We start from the raw sequence: 16578 nt of genomic DNA on the forward strand, positions 1-16578 counted from the left end.
CCTGACTCCAAAGACCCACTGTCCTCATCTGAGGAGGCAAGACCAGCCTGTGATGACAACGCAGCCACGAAACCGTCCTTAAATTCCTTGAAGTTAACCTGTGAATTTGAGAAAAGCGGTCAACACTGCTTTCTACAGGCCACATACGTAACACACTGTCCTTTGGGGTTTTCTCAGATGGAAGATCTTATGTTGCCTTCAGCACTGAGGACATTTATTTTTTCAAATATTTACTTAAGGTTTTAAAACACGGAAGATACAGTAAGGCAATGAAGAGTGAATCATAAGCCCTTCACCAAAAAACACTATTAACAACTCCATAAAAGGAAGTTAGACAACATAGTAGAAAACAGTGCAGAAAAGAGTTGTCTGATGACCACAAACATTAACACATAAAGAAATATCCATGCCTTTACTACCCACCAAGAAAGAACATGCCAGCACCTAGGCTAGTCCTCCACCAAGGTTCCTTTCCTGATTAAATCCCCCACCCCTACACTGGGGGGAAAAAAAGCTATGAACAGTCTCACATATGTCCTAAGAGTTTCTCTGGAGTATACGTTCCTAAGAATAGGATTGCTGGGTCACAGAATATACATTTATATCCGCTTGGTAAACTGAATCTTTTGTCACTATACAATGCTGACCCTCCTCAGTTCAGTAATGCTTTTTACCCTAGAGACTAGCTTTCTTATGGAGCTTAAAAGTTTCATATCAACCAGTTTTACCCTCTTCAAGCACAACACAAAGCCTGTCTGATACTTTGTGCCTTTGTTATCATTTATATAGCCAATGTTCATTTAGAATTATTCAAATATTTGCCACTTCGTTTTTCATTTCTTCCTTCATTTCTGATCTTCTGCCTGGGATAATTTTCCATCTATTTGAGATAGATCTTTGAGACTTACGTTTTTCTTAAGTATGCTGGTGCTAAGCTCTTGAGTACGTCAAGGCTGTATATTGTCACCCTGCTTATTTAACTTATATGCAGAGTACATCATGAGGAACGCTGGGCTGGAAGAAGCACAGGTGGAATCAAGATTGCCGGGAGAAAGCGAAAGGAACAAGATGGCAGAGGAATAGGACGGCGAGACCAATCTCTCCCACACAAAGTCATCAAAAGAACATTTGAACATGGAGTAAAGTCCACAAAACAACTTCTGAATGCTGGCAGAGGACGTCAGGCACCCAGAAAAGCAGTCCATTGTCTTCGAAAGGAGGTAGGAAAAAACATAAAAGATAAAAAGCGAGACAAAAGAAGTAAGGACGGAGCTCCATCCTGGGAAGGGAGGCTTTAAAAAGAGAGAACTTTCCAAACACCAGGAAACACTCTCACTGGCGAATCTGTGGCGAGCCTTGGAAGCTCAGAGGGCCACATAACCCTCTTTTCCTTTAAAGATTTTTTAAAAACCAACAGATTACCCGCCAAACGGTAACTCCCAGCGGAGAAGCAGCTCAGACGCCTGTATATGCCATTAGCAAGTGGGGGCAGGGCAGGGAGGAGCCGGCTGAACTGCTTAGAGAGAGGACTGGGCTTGAATGCCGCGAGAACAATTTGAGAGAACTGGGGAGAGCAAAGCAGACTGTGGGATAGCTTCCCCACGAAAAGGCGGAAAGCTCTAACCTACGACTCGGCCAGCCCCGCTCACAGAATAAAGGACTGAGCAGAGTGAGCCGGCTGCGGCTGGCCCATCCCCCATCCCCCGCCGAGACAGGCAGGGAGCGCAGCCAGAGCCAAAGCAGGCAACCGCGGCCCCAGAAAGGCATCTGATACAAACTGTAGACAGGCTTGTTGCTATTCAGGACTTCTTGCGCTCGGGCTGGTCGATATCCCCCTGAGAAGGTGCGCCGGTTGTACACCCAGAAAACTGAGTGGCGGGGACTGGGTAGGCGATAAGTTGCAGAGACTGCACTCGCCTAAGACCTGGTCCCCTGAGCTGCTCGGACCGGGGAAGGCACAAAACGCAGGCCCAACCAAGTCTGCGCCTTTGTGGAGTACCTGAGAACCTGAACTTGAGCCACTCAGACCTGGAAAGTGCATACAACCCAGCGCCGGCCTCAGACAGTTCCCGGCAGAGCAACCTAGAGCCTGTGCAGTATAGACTGGGACAGCATACGTGCTGTGAGCGGGGGCAAACCCAGTGTGGCCGAGACGCTGCGAGCACTCCCCACACACGCCAGAGATATTCGACTGCAGCGTTCCTCCCTTCCCAGAACAGAACTGAACAACTGAGCCTTAAAAAGTGTCCACCCACCCCCTAGTATCAGGGCGGAAATTAGACACTGAAGAGACCAGCAAACAGAAGCTAAAACAGAGGGAACCACCTTGGAAATGACAGAGACGTCTAGAGGCTACTCCAAGAATAAGATCAAAAACCAGAGGCAAGAGGCTTAAGGCCGAATCCTGAGAACACCAGAGAACTCCTGACTCCAGGGAACATTAATCGATAGGAGCTCATCAAAAGTCTCCATACCTACACTAAAACCAAGCACCACCCAAGGATCAACAAGTTCCAGAGCAAGACATACCACACAAATTCTCCAGTAACACAGGAAACTAGCCCTGAGCTTCAATATACAGGCTGCCCAAAGTCACTCCAAACCCACTGACATCTCATAACTCATTACTGGACACTTCATTGCACTCCAGAGAGAACAAATCCAGCTGCACCCACCAGAACACCGACACAAGCTTCCATAACCAGGGAACTTTGACAAGTCACCTGTCCAACCCCACACACAGAGAGGAAACTACATAATAAAGAGATCTCCACAAACGGCCAGAAGAGGGAAAGGCCACTCCAAGCAAAGCATTATAAGCAAGATGAAGAGGCAGAGAAATACCCAGCAAGTAAAGGAACAAGATAAATGCCCACCAACACAAACAAAAGAGGAAGATATAGCGAATCTACCTGATAAAAGAATTTCGAATTTTGGTGGTGAAAATGATTCAAAATCTTGAAAGCAAAATGGAGTTACAGATAAATAACCTGGAGAAAAGGATTGAGAAGATGGAAGAAAGGTTTAAGAAGGACTTAGAGGAAATAAAAAAGAGTCAATATACAATGAATAATGCAATAGATCAGATCAGAAACACTCTGGAGGGAACAAACAGTAGAATAACAGAGGCAGAAGACAGGATAAGCGAGCTAGAAGATAGAATTGTAGAAATAAATGAAACAGAGAGGAAAAAAGAAAAACAAATTAAAAGAAATGAGAACAATATTAGAGACCTCTGGGACAATGTTAAACGCTCCAACATTCGAATCATAGGAGTCCCAGAAGAAGAAGACAAAAAGAAAGACCATGAGAGAATACTTGAGGAGATAATGGTTGAAAACTTCCTTAAAATAGGGAAAGAAATAATCACCCAAGTCCAAGAATCCCAGAGAGTCCCCAACAGGATAAACCCAAGGCGAAATACTCCAAGACACATATTAATCAAATTAACAAAGATCAAACACAAAGAACAAATATTAAAAGCAGCAAGGGAAAAACAACAAATAACACACAAGGGGATTCCCATAAGGATAACAGCTGATCTTTCAACAGAAACTCTTCAGGCCAGAAGGGAATGGCAAGACATACTTAAAGTGATGAAAGAAAATAACCTACAGCCCAGATTACTGTACCCAGCAAGGATCTCATTCAAATATGAAGGAGATATCAAAAGCTTTACAGACAAGCAAAAGCTGAGAGAATTCAGCATTACCAAACCAGCTCTCCAACAAATGCTAAAGGATCTTTTCTAGACAGGAAACACAGAAAGGGTGTATAAACTCGAACCCAAGGCAATAAAGAAAATGGCTACGGGATCATACTTATCAACAATTACCTTAAACGTAAATGGGTTGAATGCCCCAACCAAAAGACAAAGGCTGGCTGAATGGATACAAAAACAAGACCCCCATATATGTTGTCTGCAAGAGACCCACCTCAAAACGAGGGACACATACAGACTGAAAGTAAAGGGCTGGAAAAAGACATTCCATGCAAATACAGACCAAAAGAAAGCAGGAGTAGCAATACTCATATCAGATAAAATAGACTTTAAAACAAAGGCTGTGAAAAGAGACAAAGAAGGAAACTACATAATGATCAAAGGATCAATCCAAGATGAAGATATAACAATTATAAATATTTATGCACCCAACATAGGAGCACCGCAATATGTTAAGACAAGTACTAACAAGTATGAAAGGGGAAATTAACAATAATGCAATAATAGTGGGAGATTTTAATACCCCACTTACATCTATGGATAGATCAACTAAACAGAAAATTAGCAAGGAAACACAAACTTTAAATGATACAATAGACCAGTTAGACCTAATAGATATCTATAGGACATTTCACCCCAAAACAATGAATTTCACCTTTTTCTCAAGTGCACACGGAACCTTTTCCAGGATAGATCACATCCTGGGCCATAAATCTAGCCTTGGTAAATTCAAAAAAGTTGAAATAATTCCATGCATCTTTTCTGACCACAATGCAGTAAGACTGGATCTCAATTACGGGAGAAAAACTATTAAAAATGCCAACATATGGAGGCTGAACAACACACTGCTGAATAATGAACAAATCATAGAAAAAATCAAAAGAGAAATCAAAATATGCATAGAAATGAATGAAAATGAAAACACAACAGCCCAAAACCTCTGGGACACTGTAAAAGCAGTGCTAAGGGGGAAGTTCACAGCAATACAGGCACACCTCAAGAAACAAGAAAAAAGTCAACTAAATAACCTAACTCTACATCTAAAGCAACTAGAAAAGGAAGAAATGAAGAACCCCAGGGTCAGTAGAAGGAAAGAAATGGTAAAAATTAGGGCAGAGATAAATGCAAAAGAAACAAAAGAGACCATAGCAAAAATCAGCAAAGCCAAAAGCTGGTTCTTTGAGAAGGTAAATAAAATTGACAAACCACTAGCCAGACTTATCAAGAAACAAAGGGAGAAGATCCAAATCAATAAAACCAGAAATGAAAATGGAGAGATCACAACTGACAACACAGAAATACAAAGGATTATTAGAGAATACTATCAGCAATTATATGGCAATAAAATGAATAACCTGGAAGAAATGGACAAATTCCTAGAAAAGTACAACTTTTCAAAACTGAACCAGGAAGAAATAGAAAATCTGAACAGACCCATCACAAGCACGGAACTAGAGGCTGTAATCAAGAATCTTCCAGCAAACAAAAGCCCAGGTCCAGACGGCTTCACAGCCGAATTCTACCAAAAATTTAGAGAAGAGCTAACACCGATTCTACTCAAACTCTTCCAGAAAATTGCTGAGGAAGGGAAACTTCCAAACTCATTCTATGAGGCCACCATCACCCTAATCCCAAAACCTGCTAAAGATCCCACAAAAAAAGAAAACTACAGGCCAATATCACTGATGAACATAGATGCAAAAATCCTTAACAGAAGTCTAGCAATCAGAATCCAACAACATATTAAGAAGATCATACATCATGACCAAGTGGGCTTTATCCCAGGAATGCAAGGATTCTTCAATATCCGCAAATCAATCAACGTAATACACCACATTAACAAACTGAAAAATAAAAATCATATGATTATCTCAATAGATGCAGAAAAAGCCGTCGACAAAATTCAACATCCATTTATGATAAAAACCCTCCAGAAAGTGGGAATAGAAGGGACATACCTCAACATAATATAAGCTATATATGACAAACCCACAGCAAACATTATCCTCAAGGGTGAAAAACAGAAAGCATTTCCCCTAAAGTCAGGAACAAGACAAGGGTGCCCACTCTCACCACTACTATTCAACATAGTTCTGGAAGTTTTGGCCACAGCAATCAGAGCAGAAAAAGACATAAAAGGAATACAAATTGGAAAAGAAGAAGTAAAACTTTCACTGTTCGCTGATGACATGATCCTCTATACAGAAAACCCTAAAGACTCTACCAGAAAACTACTAGAGCTAACCAATGATTACAGTAATGTTGTAGGATATAAAATCAACACAGAGAAATCCCTTGCATTCCTATACACTAATAATGAGAAAATAGAAAGAGAAATTAAGGAAACTATTCCATTCACTGTTGCAACGAAAAGAATTAAATACTTAGGAATATATCTACCTAAGGAAAAAAAAGATTTGTACATAGAAAACTATAAAACACTACTGAAAGCAATCAAAGAGGACACTAATAGATGGAGAAATATAACATGCTCATGGATTGGAAGAATAAATATTGTAAAAATGAGTATACTACCCAAAGTAATTTATACATTCAATGCAATCCCTATCAAGCTACCAACGATATTTTTCACAGAACTAGAACAAATAATCTCACAATTTGTATGGAAATACAAAAAACCTCGAATAGCCAAAGCAATCTTGAGGAAGAAGAATGGAACTGGGGGAATTAACCTGCCGGACTTCAGGCTCTACTACAAAGCCACAATCATCAAGACAGTATGGTACTGGCATAAAGACAGAAATATAGATCAATGGAACCAAATAGAAAGCCCAGAGATAAATCCACACACCTATGGACACCTCATCTTTGACAAAGGAGGCAAGAATATAAATTGGAGAAAAGACAGTCTCTTAAACAAGTGGTGCTGGGAAAACTGGTCAACCACCTGTAAAAGAATGAAACTAGAACACTTCCTAACACCATACACAAAAATAAATTCAAAATGGATTAGAGAGCTAAATGTAAGACCAGAAACTATAAAACTCCTAGAGGAGAACTTAGGCAAAACACTCTCCGACATAAATCACAGCAGGATCCTCCATGACCCACCTCCCAGAATATTGGAAATAAAAGCAAAAATAAACAAATGGGACCTAATTAAAATCAAAAGCTTCTGCACAGCAAAGGAAACTATAAGTAAGGTGAAAAGACAGCCTTCAGAATGGGAGAAAATAATAGCAAATGAAGCAACGGAGAAAGGATTAATCTCCAAAATATACAAGCAGCTCCTGCAGCTCAATTCCAGAAAAATAAATGACCCAATCAAAAAATGGGCCAAAGAACTAAACAGACATTTCTCCAAAGACATAAAGATGGCTAACAAACACATGAAAAAATGCTCAACATCCCTCATAATCAGAGAGATGCAAATCAAAACCACAATGAGATACCATTTCACACCAGTCAGAATGGCTGCTATCCAAAAGTCTACATGCAATAAATGCTGGAGAGGATGTGGAGAGAAAGGAACCCTCTTACACTGTTGGTGGGAATGCAAACTAGTACAGCCACTATGGAGAACAGTGTGGAGATTCCTCAAAAAACTGGAAATAGAACTGCCATATGATCCAGCAATCGCACTCCTGGGCATACACACCGAGGAAACCAGAATTGAAAGAGACACATGTACTCCAATGTTCATTGCACCACTGTTTATAATAGCCAGGGCATGGAAGCAACCTAGATGTCCATCTGCAGACGAATGGATAAGAAAGCTTTGGTACATATACACAATGGAGTGTTATTCAGCCATTAAAAAGAATACATTTGAATCAGTTCTAATGAGGTGGATGAAACTGGAGCCTATTATACAGAGTGAAGTAAGCCAGAAAGAAAAACACCAATACAGTATACTAACGCATATATATGGAATTTAGAAAGATGCAAATGATAACCCTGTATACAAGACAGCAAAAGAGACACAGATGTATAGAACAGTCTTTGGGACTCTATGGGAGAGGGTGAGGGTGGGATGATTTGGGAGAATGGCACTGAAACACGTATGTGGTCATATGTGAAACGAATCACTAATTCAGGGTCAATGCATGTTATAGGATGCTCGGGGCTAGCATGCGGGGATGACCCAGAGGGAGGTTAAGGGAGGAGGGACGTGGGAGGGGGGTTCAGGAGGGGGAACTTATGTAAACCCGGGGCGAATTCATGTCAATGTATGGCAAAACCAACCAATATTGTAAAAAAAAAAAAAAAGATTGCCGGGAGAAATATCAATAGTCTCAGATATGCAGATGACACCACCCTTATGGCAGAAAGTGAAGAGGAACTCAAAAGCCTCTTGATGAACGTGAAAGAGGAGAGTGAAAAGGTTGCCTTGAAGCTCAACATTCAGAAGACAAAGATCATGGCATTTGTTCCCATTACTTCATGGGAAATAGATGGGGAAACAGTGGAAACAGTGTCAGACTTTATTTTGGGGGGCTCCAAAATCACTGCAGATGCTGACTGCAGCCATGAAATTAAAAGGCGCTTACTCCTTGGAAGGAAAGCTATGATCAACCTAGATAGCATATTAAAACACAGAGACATTACTTTGCCGACAAAGGTCCGTCTAGTCAAGGCTATCGTTTTTCCTGTGGTCATGTATGGATGTGAGAGTTGGACTGTGAAGAAAGCTGATCGCCGAAGAATTGATGCTTTTGAACTGTGGTGCTGGAGAAGACTCTTGAGAGTCCCTTGGACTGCAAGGAGATCCAACCAGTCCATTCTAAAGGAGATCGATCCTGGGTGTTCATTGGAAGGACTGATGCTATAGCTGAAACTCCAATACTTTGGCCACCTCATGCAATGAGTTGACTCACTGGAAAAGAGTCTGATGCTGGGAAGGACTGCGGGAAGGAGGAGAAGGGGACAACAGAGAGTGAGATGGCTGGATGGCATCACTGACTCGATGGACACGAGTTTGAGTGAACTCCGGGATTTGGTGATGGACAGGGAGGCCTGGCATGCTGTGATTCATGGGTCGCAAAGAGTCGGACACAACTGAGCGACTGAACTGAACTGAAGCTCTTTTAGTCTGATGTCTGAAATGTTTTAATTTCACTTTGATTCTTTTTTCAGCAAAGACATCACTTATTAAAAGAATATTGGAAATGACCCAGATGTACGTAAAGAAAACGGGTAAAGAAACTGTGATTCAGTCAGACAATGAAAGATGACAACAGGGGAAAGTAAACACTGACAGAGACAAAAGATTGACACTGACCTACACTATCTGAATGCAGACTGCAGACATAGTTCTGAGTGAAAGAACCAGAGTATGCACTAAGCATGTGCTGTATATATCCACCTGCATGAAGTGCAGAAACAGGCAAACAAACCTATGCTGTTCTCATCAAGATAGTGGTAACTGTTGGAGCCAGAGGGACCACAGGGGCACCTGAGGAGGGACACAGGATGCTGGGGGCCCAGGTATGCTTGGAATGGATGTTCACTGAGCGGCACCCAGAAAGAAATCAGCGAAAGAGATCCTTGTAGGTGAAAATGTCGCCGGTATGTGCCAGGAAAGCAGGCCTGGGGCTGTAGGTCCAACTGTGCTTCCCACAACTGGCACAGGACGTGAATGAGCACGTTTCTAGTGCAGCCTCTGAGCACTGAACACAGCTGCGGCCTGTGGAACGCCTCTGCCTGGGTTACACACGCATCAGGCTTGGAGGTGGACTACTAACATGTGTGTTTACCTTCTGGCTCCCAGCTAGCACGTGGTCTCATGCCTGACACATTGTAAATACTCAACAAATGTCTATTGGATGTGTTGGCCTCTATGGTAGCCATTACAGCAGTATCTAAATCTTTGGGTCTATATACAGTGATTAAAAAGTGGAACATACGAGAAAGCTATCAGTCAACATCACTAAATGACAAGTCTGGCTCTTTGGGTGCTATTTAAACAGCTGTTATTAGGGCTCAATCTGAGTTTGGAAAGGGCGTCCCTGGTGGCACAAATGGTAAAGAATCCACCTGCAATGCACGTGACCTGAGTTTGATTCCAGAGTCTGGAAGATCCCCTGGAGAAGGGAATGGCTCCCCACTCCAGTATTCCTGCCTGGAGAATTCCATGGACAGAAGGGCCTGGTGGGCTACAGTCCATGGGGTCGCAAACAGTTGGACACGATTGAGTGACTAACACTATCGCTTATAATATGGAAAACTCAACAGTGCTGGTTTTTAAATCTACTTAAAAGTAAGTTAGATGCAGAGACATCATTTAAAATACTATATAAATTTTTATCATACACACGTAACACAAAAATATTTTCCTTTCATAAAGATTTTCTCATCATCTTTAATGGGAAACAATGAAATGTCATGGAAACAGTCTAGCAGGGAAACATTTACTATTCATCTTTCTAAATCATATATTTTCCCTTCAAAATCTGTTTATACTGTGCTTTTGTTTTCAAAATTTGGTCATCATACACATTTGACCCATCGGCAGACTCTCGAGGAGACACTTTAAAGGCATCAGATGCAAACTCAGCATCAACTGGAAAGAAAAGGAAAGAATTATATTCTTTACCTAAAATACCTGAGTTAACTATTAGTTACAACAAACAAACAACAAAAGCAAAAAACCTGAGACCTTTCCTAGTGTTCTGAAAAATGAAATTTATCTATAGATGGCATGACATAAGACACAAGATTACAATTTTATAATCTGCTCATGGGCTCAAGTGTGGCTGAGTATGAGTTTCTGGTTTCATTCTTCATTCATTTACTCATAACTATGTGCAAAGGTGCTGGGACAAGCACTGCAATTAAAAGGTGAAGGTGACCGAGGTCCACCCTGAAAAATGACATGCCCTAAACTGCTTATTTAACTTATATGCAGAGTACATCATGAGGAACGCTGGGCTGGAAGAAGCACAAGCTGGAATCAAGATTGCTGGGAGAAATATCAATAACCTCAGATATGCAGATGACACTACCCTTATGGCAGAAAGTGAAGAGGAACTCAAAAGCCTCTTGATGAAAGTGAAAGAGGAGAGTGAAAAGGTTGGCTTGAAGCTCAACATTCAGAAAACAAAGATCATGGCATCTGGTCCCATCACTTCATGGGAAATAGATGGAAAAACAGTGGAAACAGTGTCAGACTTTGTTTTTTTGGGCTCCAAAATCACTGCAGATGCTGATTGCAGCCATGAAATTAAAAGACGCTTGCTCCTTGGAAGGAAAGTTATGACCAACCTTGATAGTATATTAAAAAGCAGAGACATTACTTTGCCGACCAAGGTCCGTCTAGTCAAGGCAATGGTTTTTCCCGTGGTCATGTATGGATGTGAGAGTTGGACTGTGAAGAAAGCTGATCGCCGAAGAATCGATGCTTTTGAACTGTGGTGTTGGAGAAGACTCTTGAGAGTCCCTTATACTGCAAGGAGATCCAACCAGTCCATTCTAAAGGAGATCAATCCTGGATGTTCATTGGAGGGACTGATGCTAAAGCTGAAACTCCAATACTTTGGCCACCTCATGAGACGAGTTGACTCACTGGAAAAGACTCTGATGCTGGGAAAGGTTGGGGGCGGGAGGAGAAGGGGACGACGGAGAATGAGATGGCTGGATGGCATCACCGACTCTGTGGACATGAGTTTGAGTGTACTCCGGGAGTTGGTGATGGACAGGGAGGCCTGGCGTGCTGTGATTCATGGGGTCGCGGAGAGTCGGACACGACTGAGCGACTGAACTGAACTGAACTGAAACTGGAAAAATTGACAAACAGGCAACTTCCATACAGAGTCATAAATGCTAAAACAGATATAAAAGATGGCACATGAAACACTCAGAAGGGACAGCTGGCTTTGTGTCAATCCTGCCAGCTTTTTGGTGGAGATGCTATGGAAGTAGATACCTGAAGGACAGGAGAAAGTACAGGAGATGGAGGGGAGAAACAATACAAAGACCGGCGGTGAGGAAGCCCACCTGTGGGATCCTACACAGTCTGGCTGGTTAGATGCAGAGTTGAGGGGCAGAGGAGGGTGGTGAGGAGATAAGGCCGACGACTTTGGCAGGACCCAAACTGATGTGGGTGTTTGGAGCTTTTACCGAGGGTAAAAGATAAACTGGTGACACAGTCAGTGACAGAGAAATTTTAAAGTCACCCACCATGTGACAGCTACACAAACGTGACTGCTTGAATCTGGGTTTCCTAGCCTTAACCACTACCAACGTTTGAGAAGCTGATGAACTCCACGTTTTCTGAGAATAGTGTCAGGTGTAGGCGGATAGTTCCACAGGGATAGAGGCAGTAGAAGAAGGATTTAGCCAGAAATAAAAGAAATACAGAGACGTTTAGAGATCGTTTTTCAAGCTATGGAACATGATGAATCAATAAGGAAGTAGGATATTTTTCCCTATGACTGCTCATGAGCTGACATTTCTCATTAGCTATGTATAAGAAAAAATATTCAACATGGCAGAAGGGGGGAGGGAGACTCCAGCTTGATCAGAACCTCCTGAGAAAACAGCACGGAGCCCCAGGTGCAGCCTGAAGCATGACTGAAATAATAGCGTTTGGCTCATCCTGACAGTCCCATGACAGTAGTGGATCAGGAGGAAAGCGGACCAGGGGCTTCAGTGAGCACAGAGAAGGCTGCCCCAGTGTCCAAAAGAAAATCGAGGGAAAGAATTTTGGTTTGCCCATACAAAATATATATCTCTTTAGATATCAGATAAGTATCACCCTTTCCAATCAGATTTACAATTGTTCACTGGGTGTGGAGTTTCAGTTTGGTAAGATGAAGAGTTCTGGAGAAGGTGGTGGTGGTGATGGCTGTATGACACTATGAATGGTGAGATACACACATACACTCCACAGTGTGTGTGCTTAGTCCCTCACACGTGTCCGACTCTTTCTGACCCCGTGGACTGTAGCCTGCCAGGCTCCTCTGTCCAGGGAATTTTCCAGGGAAGAACACTGGGGAGGGTTGCCAGTTCCTTCTCCAGAGAATCTGGCTGACCCAGGGATTGAACACACATCTCAATTAACCAAATCAAGGAAAACAAAACCAGGGGTACAGAATTAATAAATATCTATTGTGGAGTTTAAAAGGAAACAGATAAATACAAAATGTATGTGCCTGCTCTAGGCCCTGAAAACAGAGGCAAAATATATGTCCCGTGTCTTCCAGATCTGTACCATGTACATAAATGTACCATGTCTTCCAGATCTGTTCTGGACACTTTTGCCACTCTACAGACGTTACATTTATTCTCCATACTGCTTACAATGTGCTCATTATTATAATGAAATAGCACAAATAAAATACACCCAACTTAACATCAAAGTTCTTCATTAAGTACACAAGAACTTCATTAAAAAAGTCACATTCCCATGTGACCAATTAAATAGAAATAGATTTCTCCTGACAAAGAATTTTAACCAGAAATTGGTAATAGTGACTGTCCTGCCCAGAACCAAACTAGGAAGAAGGGCCCAGAATTTTGGAACCTGAACTTCCCCATGGTGTGATACAGGAAAATATTCCCTTACTGGACCAAAGCCTATTCAGTCACCTCCTAAAGAGGTGTGTAAACTGCTCTCCTTTCCCCTAGCCTGGCTCACCCCTCCTGTCACCTGCATGACCACCATCCTCTCTCTTGATCCCACCATCCACCATCCACACAGGGCCAGGGTGGTCCTCAGAACACAAACATGCCACTACCGGCCCCACATGCTTAGAAACCTCCCCTGGTGTCGCCCTCGGCCTGCTCACTAACTTCCAGCCACACTGGCCTTCGAGAATGACCAGGTCCCTGGGCATGCCACCCTCTTTCAAGACTCAGGGCCTTTGCACATGCTGTTTCCTCCAACAAGAATGCTCTCTGCCCACAGTTACTTCCTCGCTAAAACCCGCTCCCTCAGGCTCCAGCTGAAGAGGCTCTTCCTCAGAGAGAATTTCCAGGATTTCTCATCTACCAATACTTTTACTGCACGACTCTCTCTCCCAGTGTGGTGTTTTCCTTCACAGCAGGTACTCTGGCCTGGTTTACCTGCATTTAACATCTGCCTTCTGCATGACACTGTTGAGGGCCACAGGGGCAAACCTCTTGATTCTGCTGTTTACAGTTGGAACACCAGAGCCCGTTATCAGCTCGTAACTGCTGAGTGCATATCTGCTGCATGAACAAATGAAGGACTTGGGAACCTGAGTGCAGGACTTTCCATTTCCCTTACATTCACTGCAGACCTCTTGCAGATGAGTTCCTCGCTCATCAGTATCTATCCTTAAACCCAGTCACTGCAAAGTGTCCCTACTGTTCTGTGTACTCCACACACCCTAACAGCACACTACTGATTTCTATGCCCAACTAACTGATGGAAACACTGCCTGACAAGGCCAGGGACGAAATCTCAAGTTGCAGACGTACTTTTCTCCAGGATGAGCTCTCAATAACTCCGTTTTCTCCAGAAGTCAGGAGTCTTGTGTCTTGTTCTTCACCCAATCACAGGATCCTCTGAAGTCTGTCGTTCAGCTCAAATTCTCCTCTGTGCCAATTACCATGCTAGGCTCTAAACACTCTGCAACTCCAGAGCCCTCTAGCCTACCAAGCTGTAGTGTTCTGCAGCACAAGTTCCCAGCCAAATTCACGAGCTTCTGGAAGTCACTGCTACTCCTGCTAAATTTGCAAACTGCCTGTTCTCACTTTAAACCCACTAAGGCCTCACATGAGGAAAACAAGCAGCGGAAACAACACACTTCACTTGTTAGGTCTGTTACTTGCTCCGGGGTCATCTCTTTTGCATTCACCCTAATTCCTTTCAAGTCAAACCAGTCAAACAAGAACTATTTATTGAATACCTACCATGTGCCAAGCACAATTTCATCCCTAGAGACAGAACAATCATTAACACAAATCCTTCTACTTTTGTGTAGGTAGGGTATAATCAAGCTCACAGAGAATTAAAAAATATATATAATATCTAAAAACTAATGTTAAGATGATCTGACATCAATATCATACTTCTTAAACTGTTTTAACGGAGAAGGCAATGGCAAGCCACTCCAGTACTATTGCCTAGAAAATCCCATGGATAGAGGAGCCTGGTGGGCTGCAATCTGTGGGGTCGCTAAGGGTCAGACATGACTGAGCGACTTCACTTTCACTTTTCACTTTCACACACTGGAGAAGAAAATGGCAACCCACTCCAGTGTTCTTGCCTGGAGAATCCCAGGGACGGGGGAGCCTGGTGGGCTGCCATCTGTGGGGTCGCACAGAGTTGGACACGACTGAAGTGACTTAGCAGCAGCAGAAAACTGTTTTAAAAAATCAACTTACCAACTTACACATCAGGTAGGTTTTGTTCAAATAAAGCTTTCATCTCCTCCAGAACTTGCCTCAGTCCATCCTCCTGGAACATATAAAATTACACTCATAATTCCCCCACCAAGTTCGTAGCCATACTCGATGCTTATGTACCTTATGAAAAACCAGTAGTCCTTCCACACCTACTAAGATGGCTCCAATGACAAGTGTTGGAGAGGATGGGAAGAAACTGGAACCCTTGTCCAATGCAGGGAGGAACATAAAATGGCACAGCCCTATAGAAAACAGTCTTGTGGGTCCACAAAAAGTCAAATTTCGAAGTCCCATATTATCCAGCAATTTCTCTTCTAGGAATACACTCAAGAGAACTGAAAACCTATGTTCATACAAAGTATGTCTATTCAATGGAATATTACTCAGTCCAAAAAAAGTGCTAATACATACAACAACATGAACTTTGAGAACACTGCTTAGTGAAACAAGCCAGACAGAAAAGGGCAGATATTGTATGATGCCCTCATCTGAAATGTCTAGAACAGGCAACCTCACAGAAACAAAGCAGATTAGAGCTACCAGGCTGAGGGGGGAGAAGAGTGGGTAGTTACTGCTTAAAAGCTATAGAGTTTATCTGGGGTTATGAAAAAGCTTTGGAAACAGGGGTGATGGTTGCACAACGGTGGGAAAATAATTAATGCCACTAACGTGGACACAGAAGAATGGTTAGAAATGGCACCGGTTAAGTTTTGTATCGTTTACCACAATTAAAAAAAATAAAGAGGAATGAATTACCAACAAAATACACAGTCAATAGAGTCATTAAGGACCATCTTAAAGACATTGCACTGAGAAGTCAGACAGAAAGAAGTACACACTGTATGCTTCTAACTGGCCCTGTACAGAAAAGTGTGCAATTGCTGGCATGCTGACTCCAGAAATACAATAAAAAAGACAAATATAATCTGTAGGGGAAAGAAAATCCTTGGCTGCCTAAGGCTGCAGATGGGAGGTAGCCGGTGCCACAGAAGAGAAAAGGGAATCCTTGGGATAGCAGAAATCTTGATTGGGTTGCTGGTTACAAGGATTATATACATTTGTCAAAACCCTATTAAAATGTGTATTGTGTTGTACATAAATTATTACTCGATAAAACTAGTGACAAAAAAACAATAGTCCCTTGGACTGAAAGGAGATCCAACCAGTCCATTCTAAAGGACATCAATCCTGGGTGTTCTTTGGAAGGACTGATGCTAAAGCTGAAACTCCAATACTTTGGCCACCTCATGCGACGAGTTGACTCATTGGAAAAGACTCTGATGCTGGGAAGGATTGGGGGCAGGAAGAGAACAGGACAACAGAGAATGAGATGGCTGGATGGCATCACCGACTCGATGGACATGAGTCTGAGTGAACTCCGGGAATTGGTGATAGACAGGAAGGCCTGGCGTGCTGTGATTCATGGGGTCTCAAAGAGTCGGACACGACTGAGTGACTGAACAGAATGGAAGCAATAACACATGACAAAATCATGTAAATTACTTATTATTTACTGGAAAAGG

General features: G+C 42.5%; 1 protein-coding gene across 3 annotated transcripts in view; it reads right to left on the reverse strand.

The window, feature by feature from the left end:
- The window catches only part of LOC129556327 (ninein-like protein), a 73156-nt gene that overhangs the window by 45743 nt on the left and 10835 nt on the right, over window positions 1-16578 (reverse strand). Inside the window, exons 2-3 of one of the 3 annotated variants that reach the window (XM_088835525.1) lie at window positions 15035-15107; window positions 2-98 (exon numbers count right to left, since the gene is read on the reverse strand). The exons of the other annotated variants lie outside the window; for them this stretch is intronic. The gene's annotated coding sequence lies outside the window, so the exon portion shown is untranslated. The remainder of the gene's footprint in view (window position 1; window positions 99-15034; window positions 15108-16578) is intronic. 3 annotated transcript variants of the gene reach the window in all.

This window comes from Moschus berezovskii, chromosome 1 (assembly GCF_049115385.1).
Source record: "Moschus berezovskii isolate FMDL1 chromosome 1, NW_MosBer_1.0, whole genome shotgun sequence".
Taxonomy (NCBI): domain Eukaryota; kingdom Metazoa; phylum Chordata; class Mammalia; order Artiodactyla; family Moschidae; genus Moschus; species Moschus berezovskii.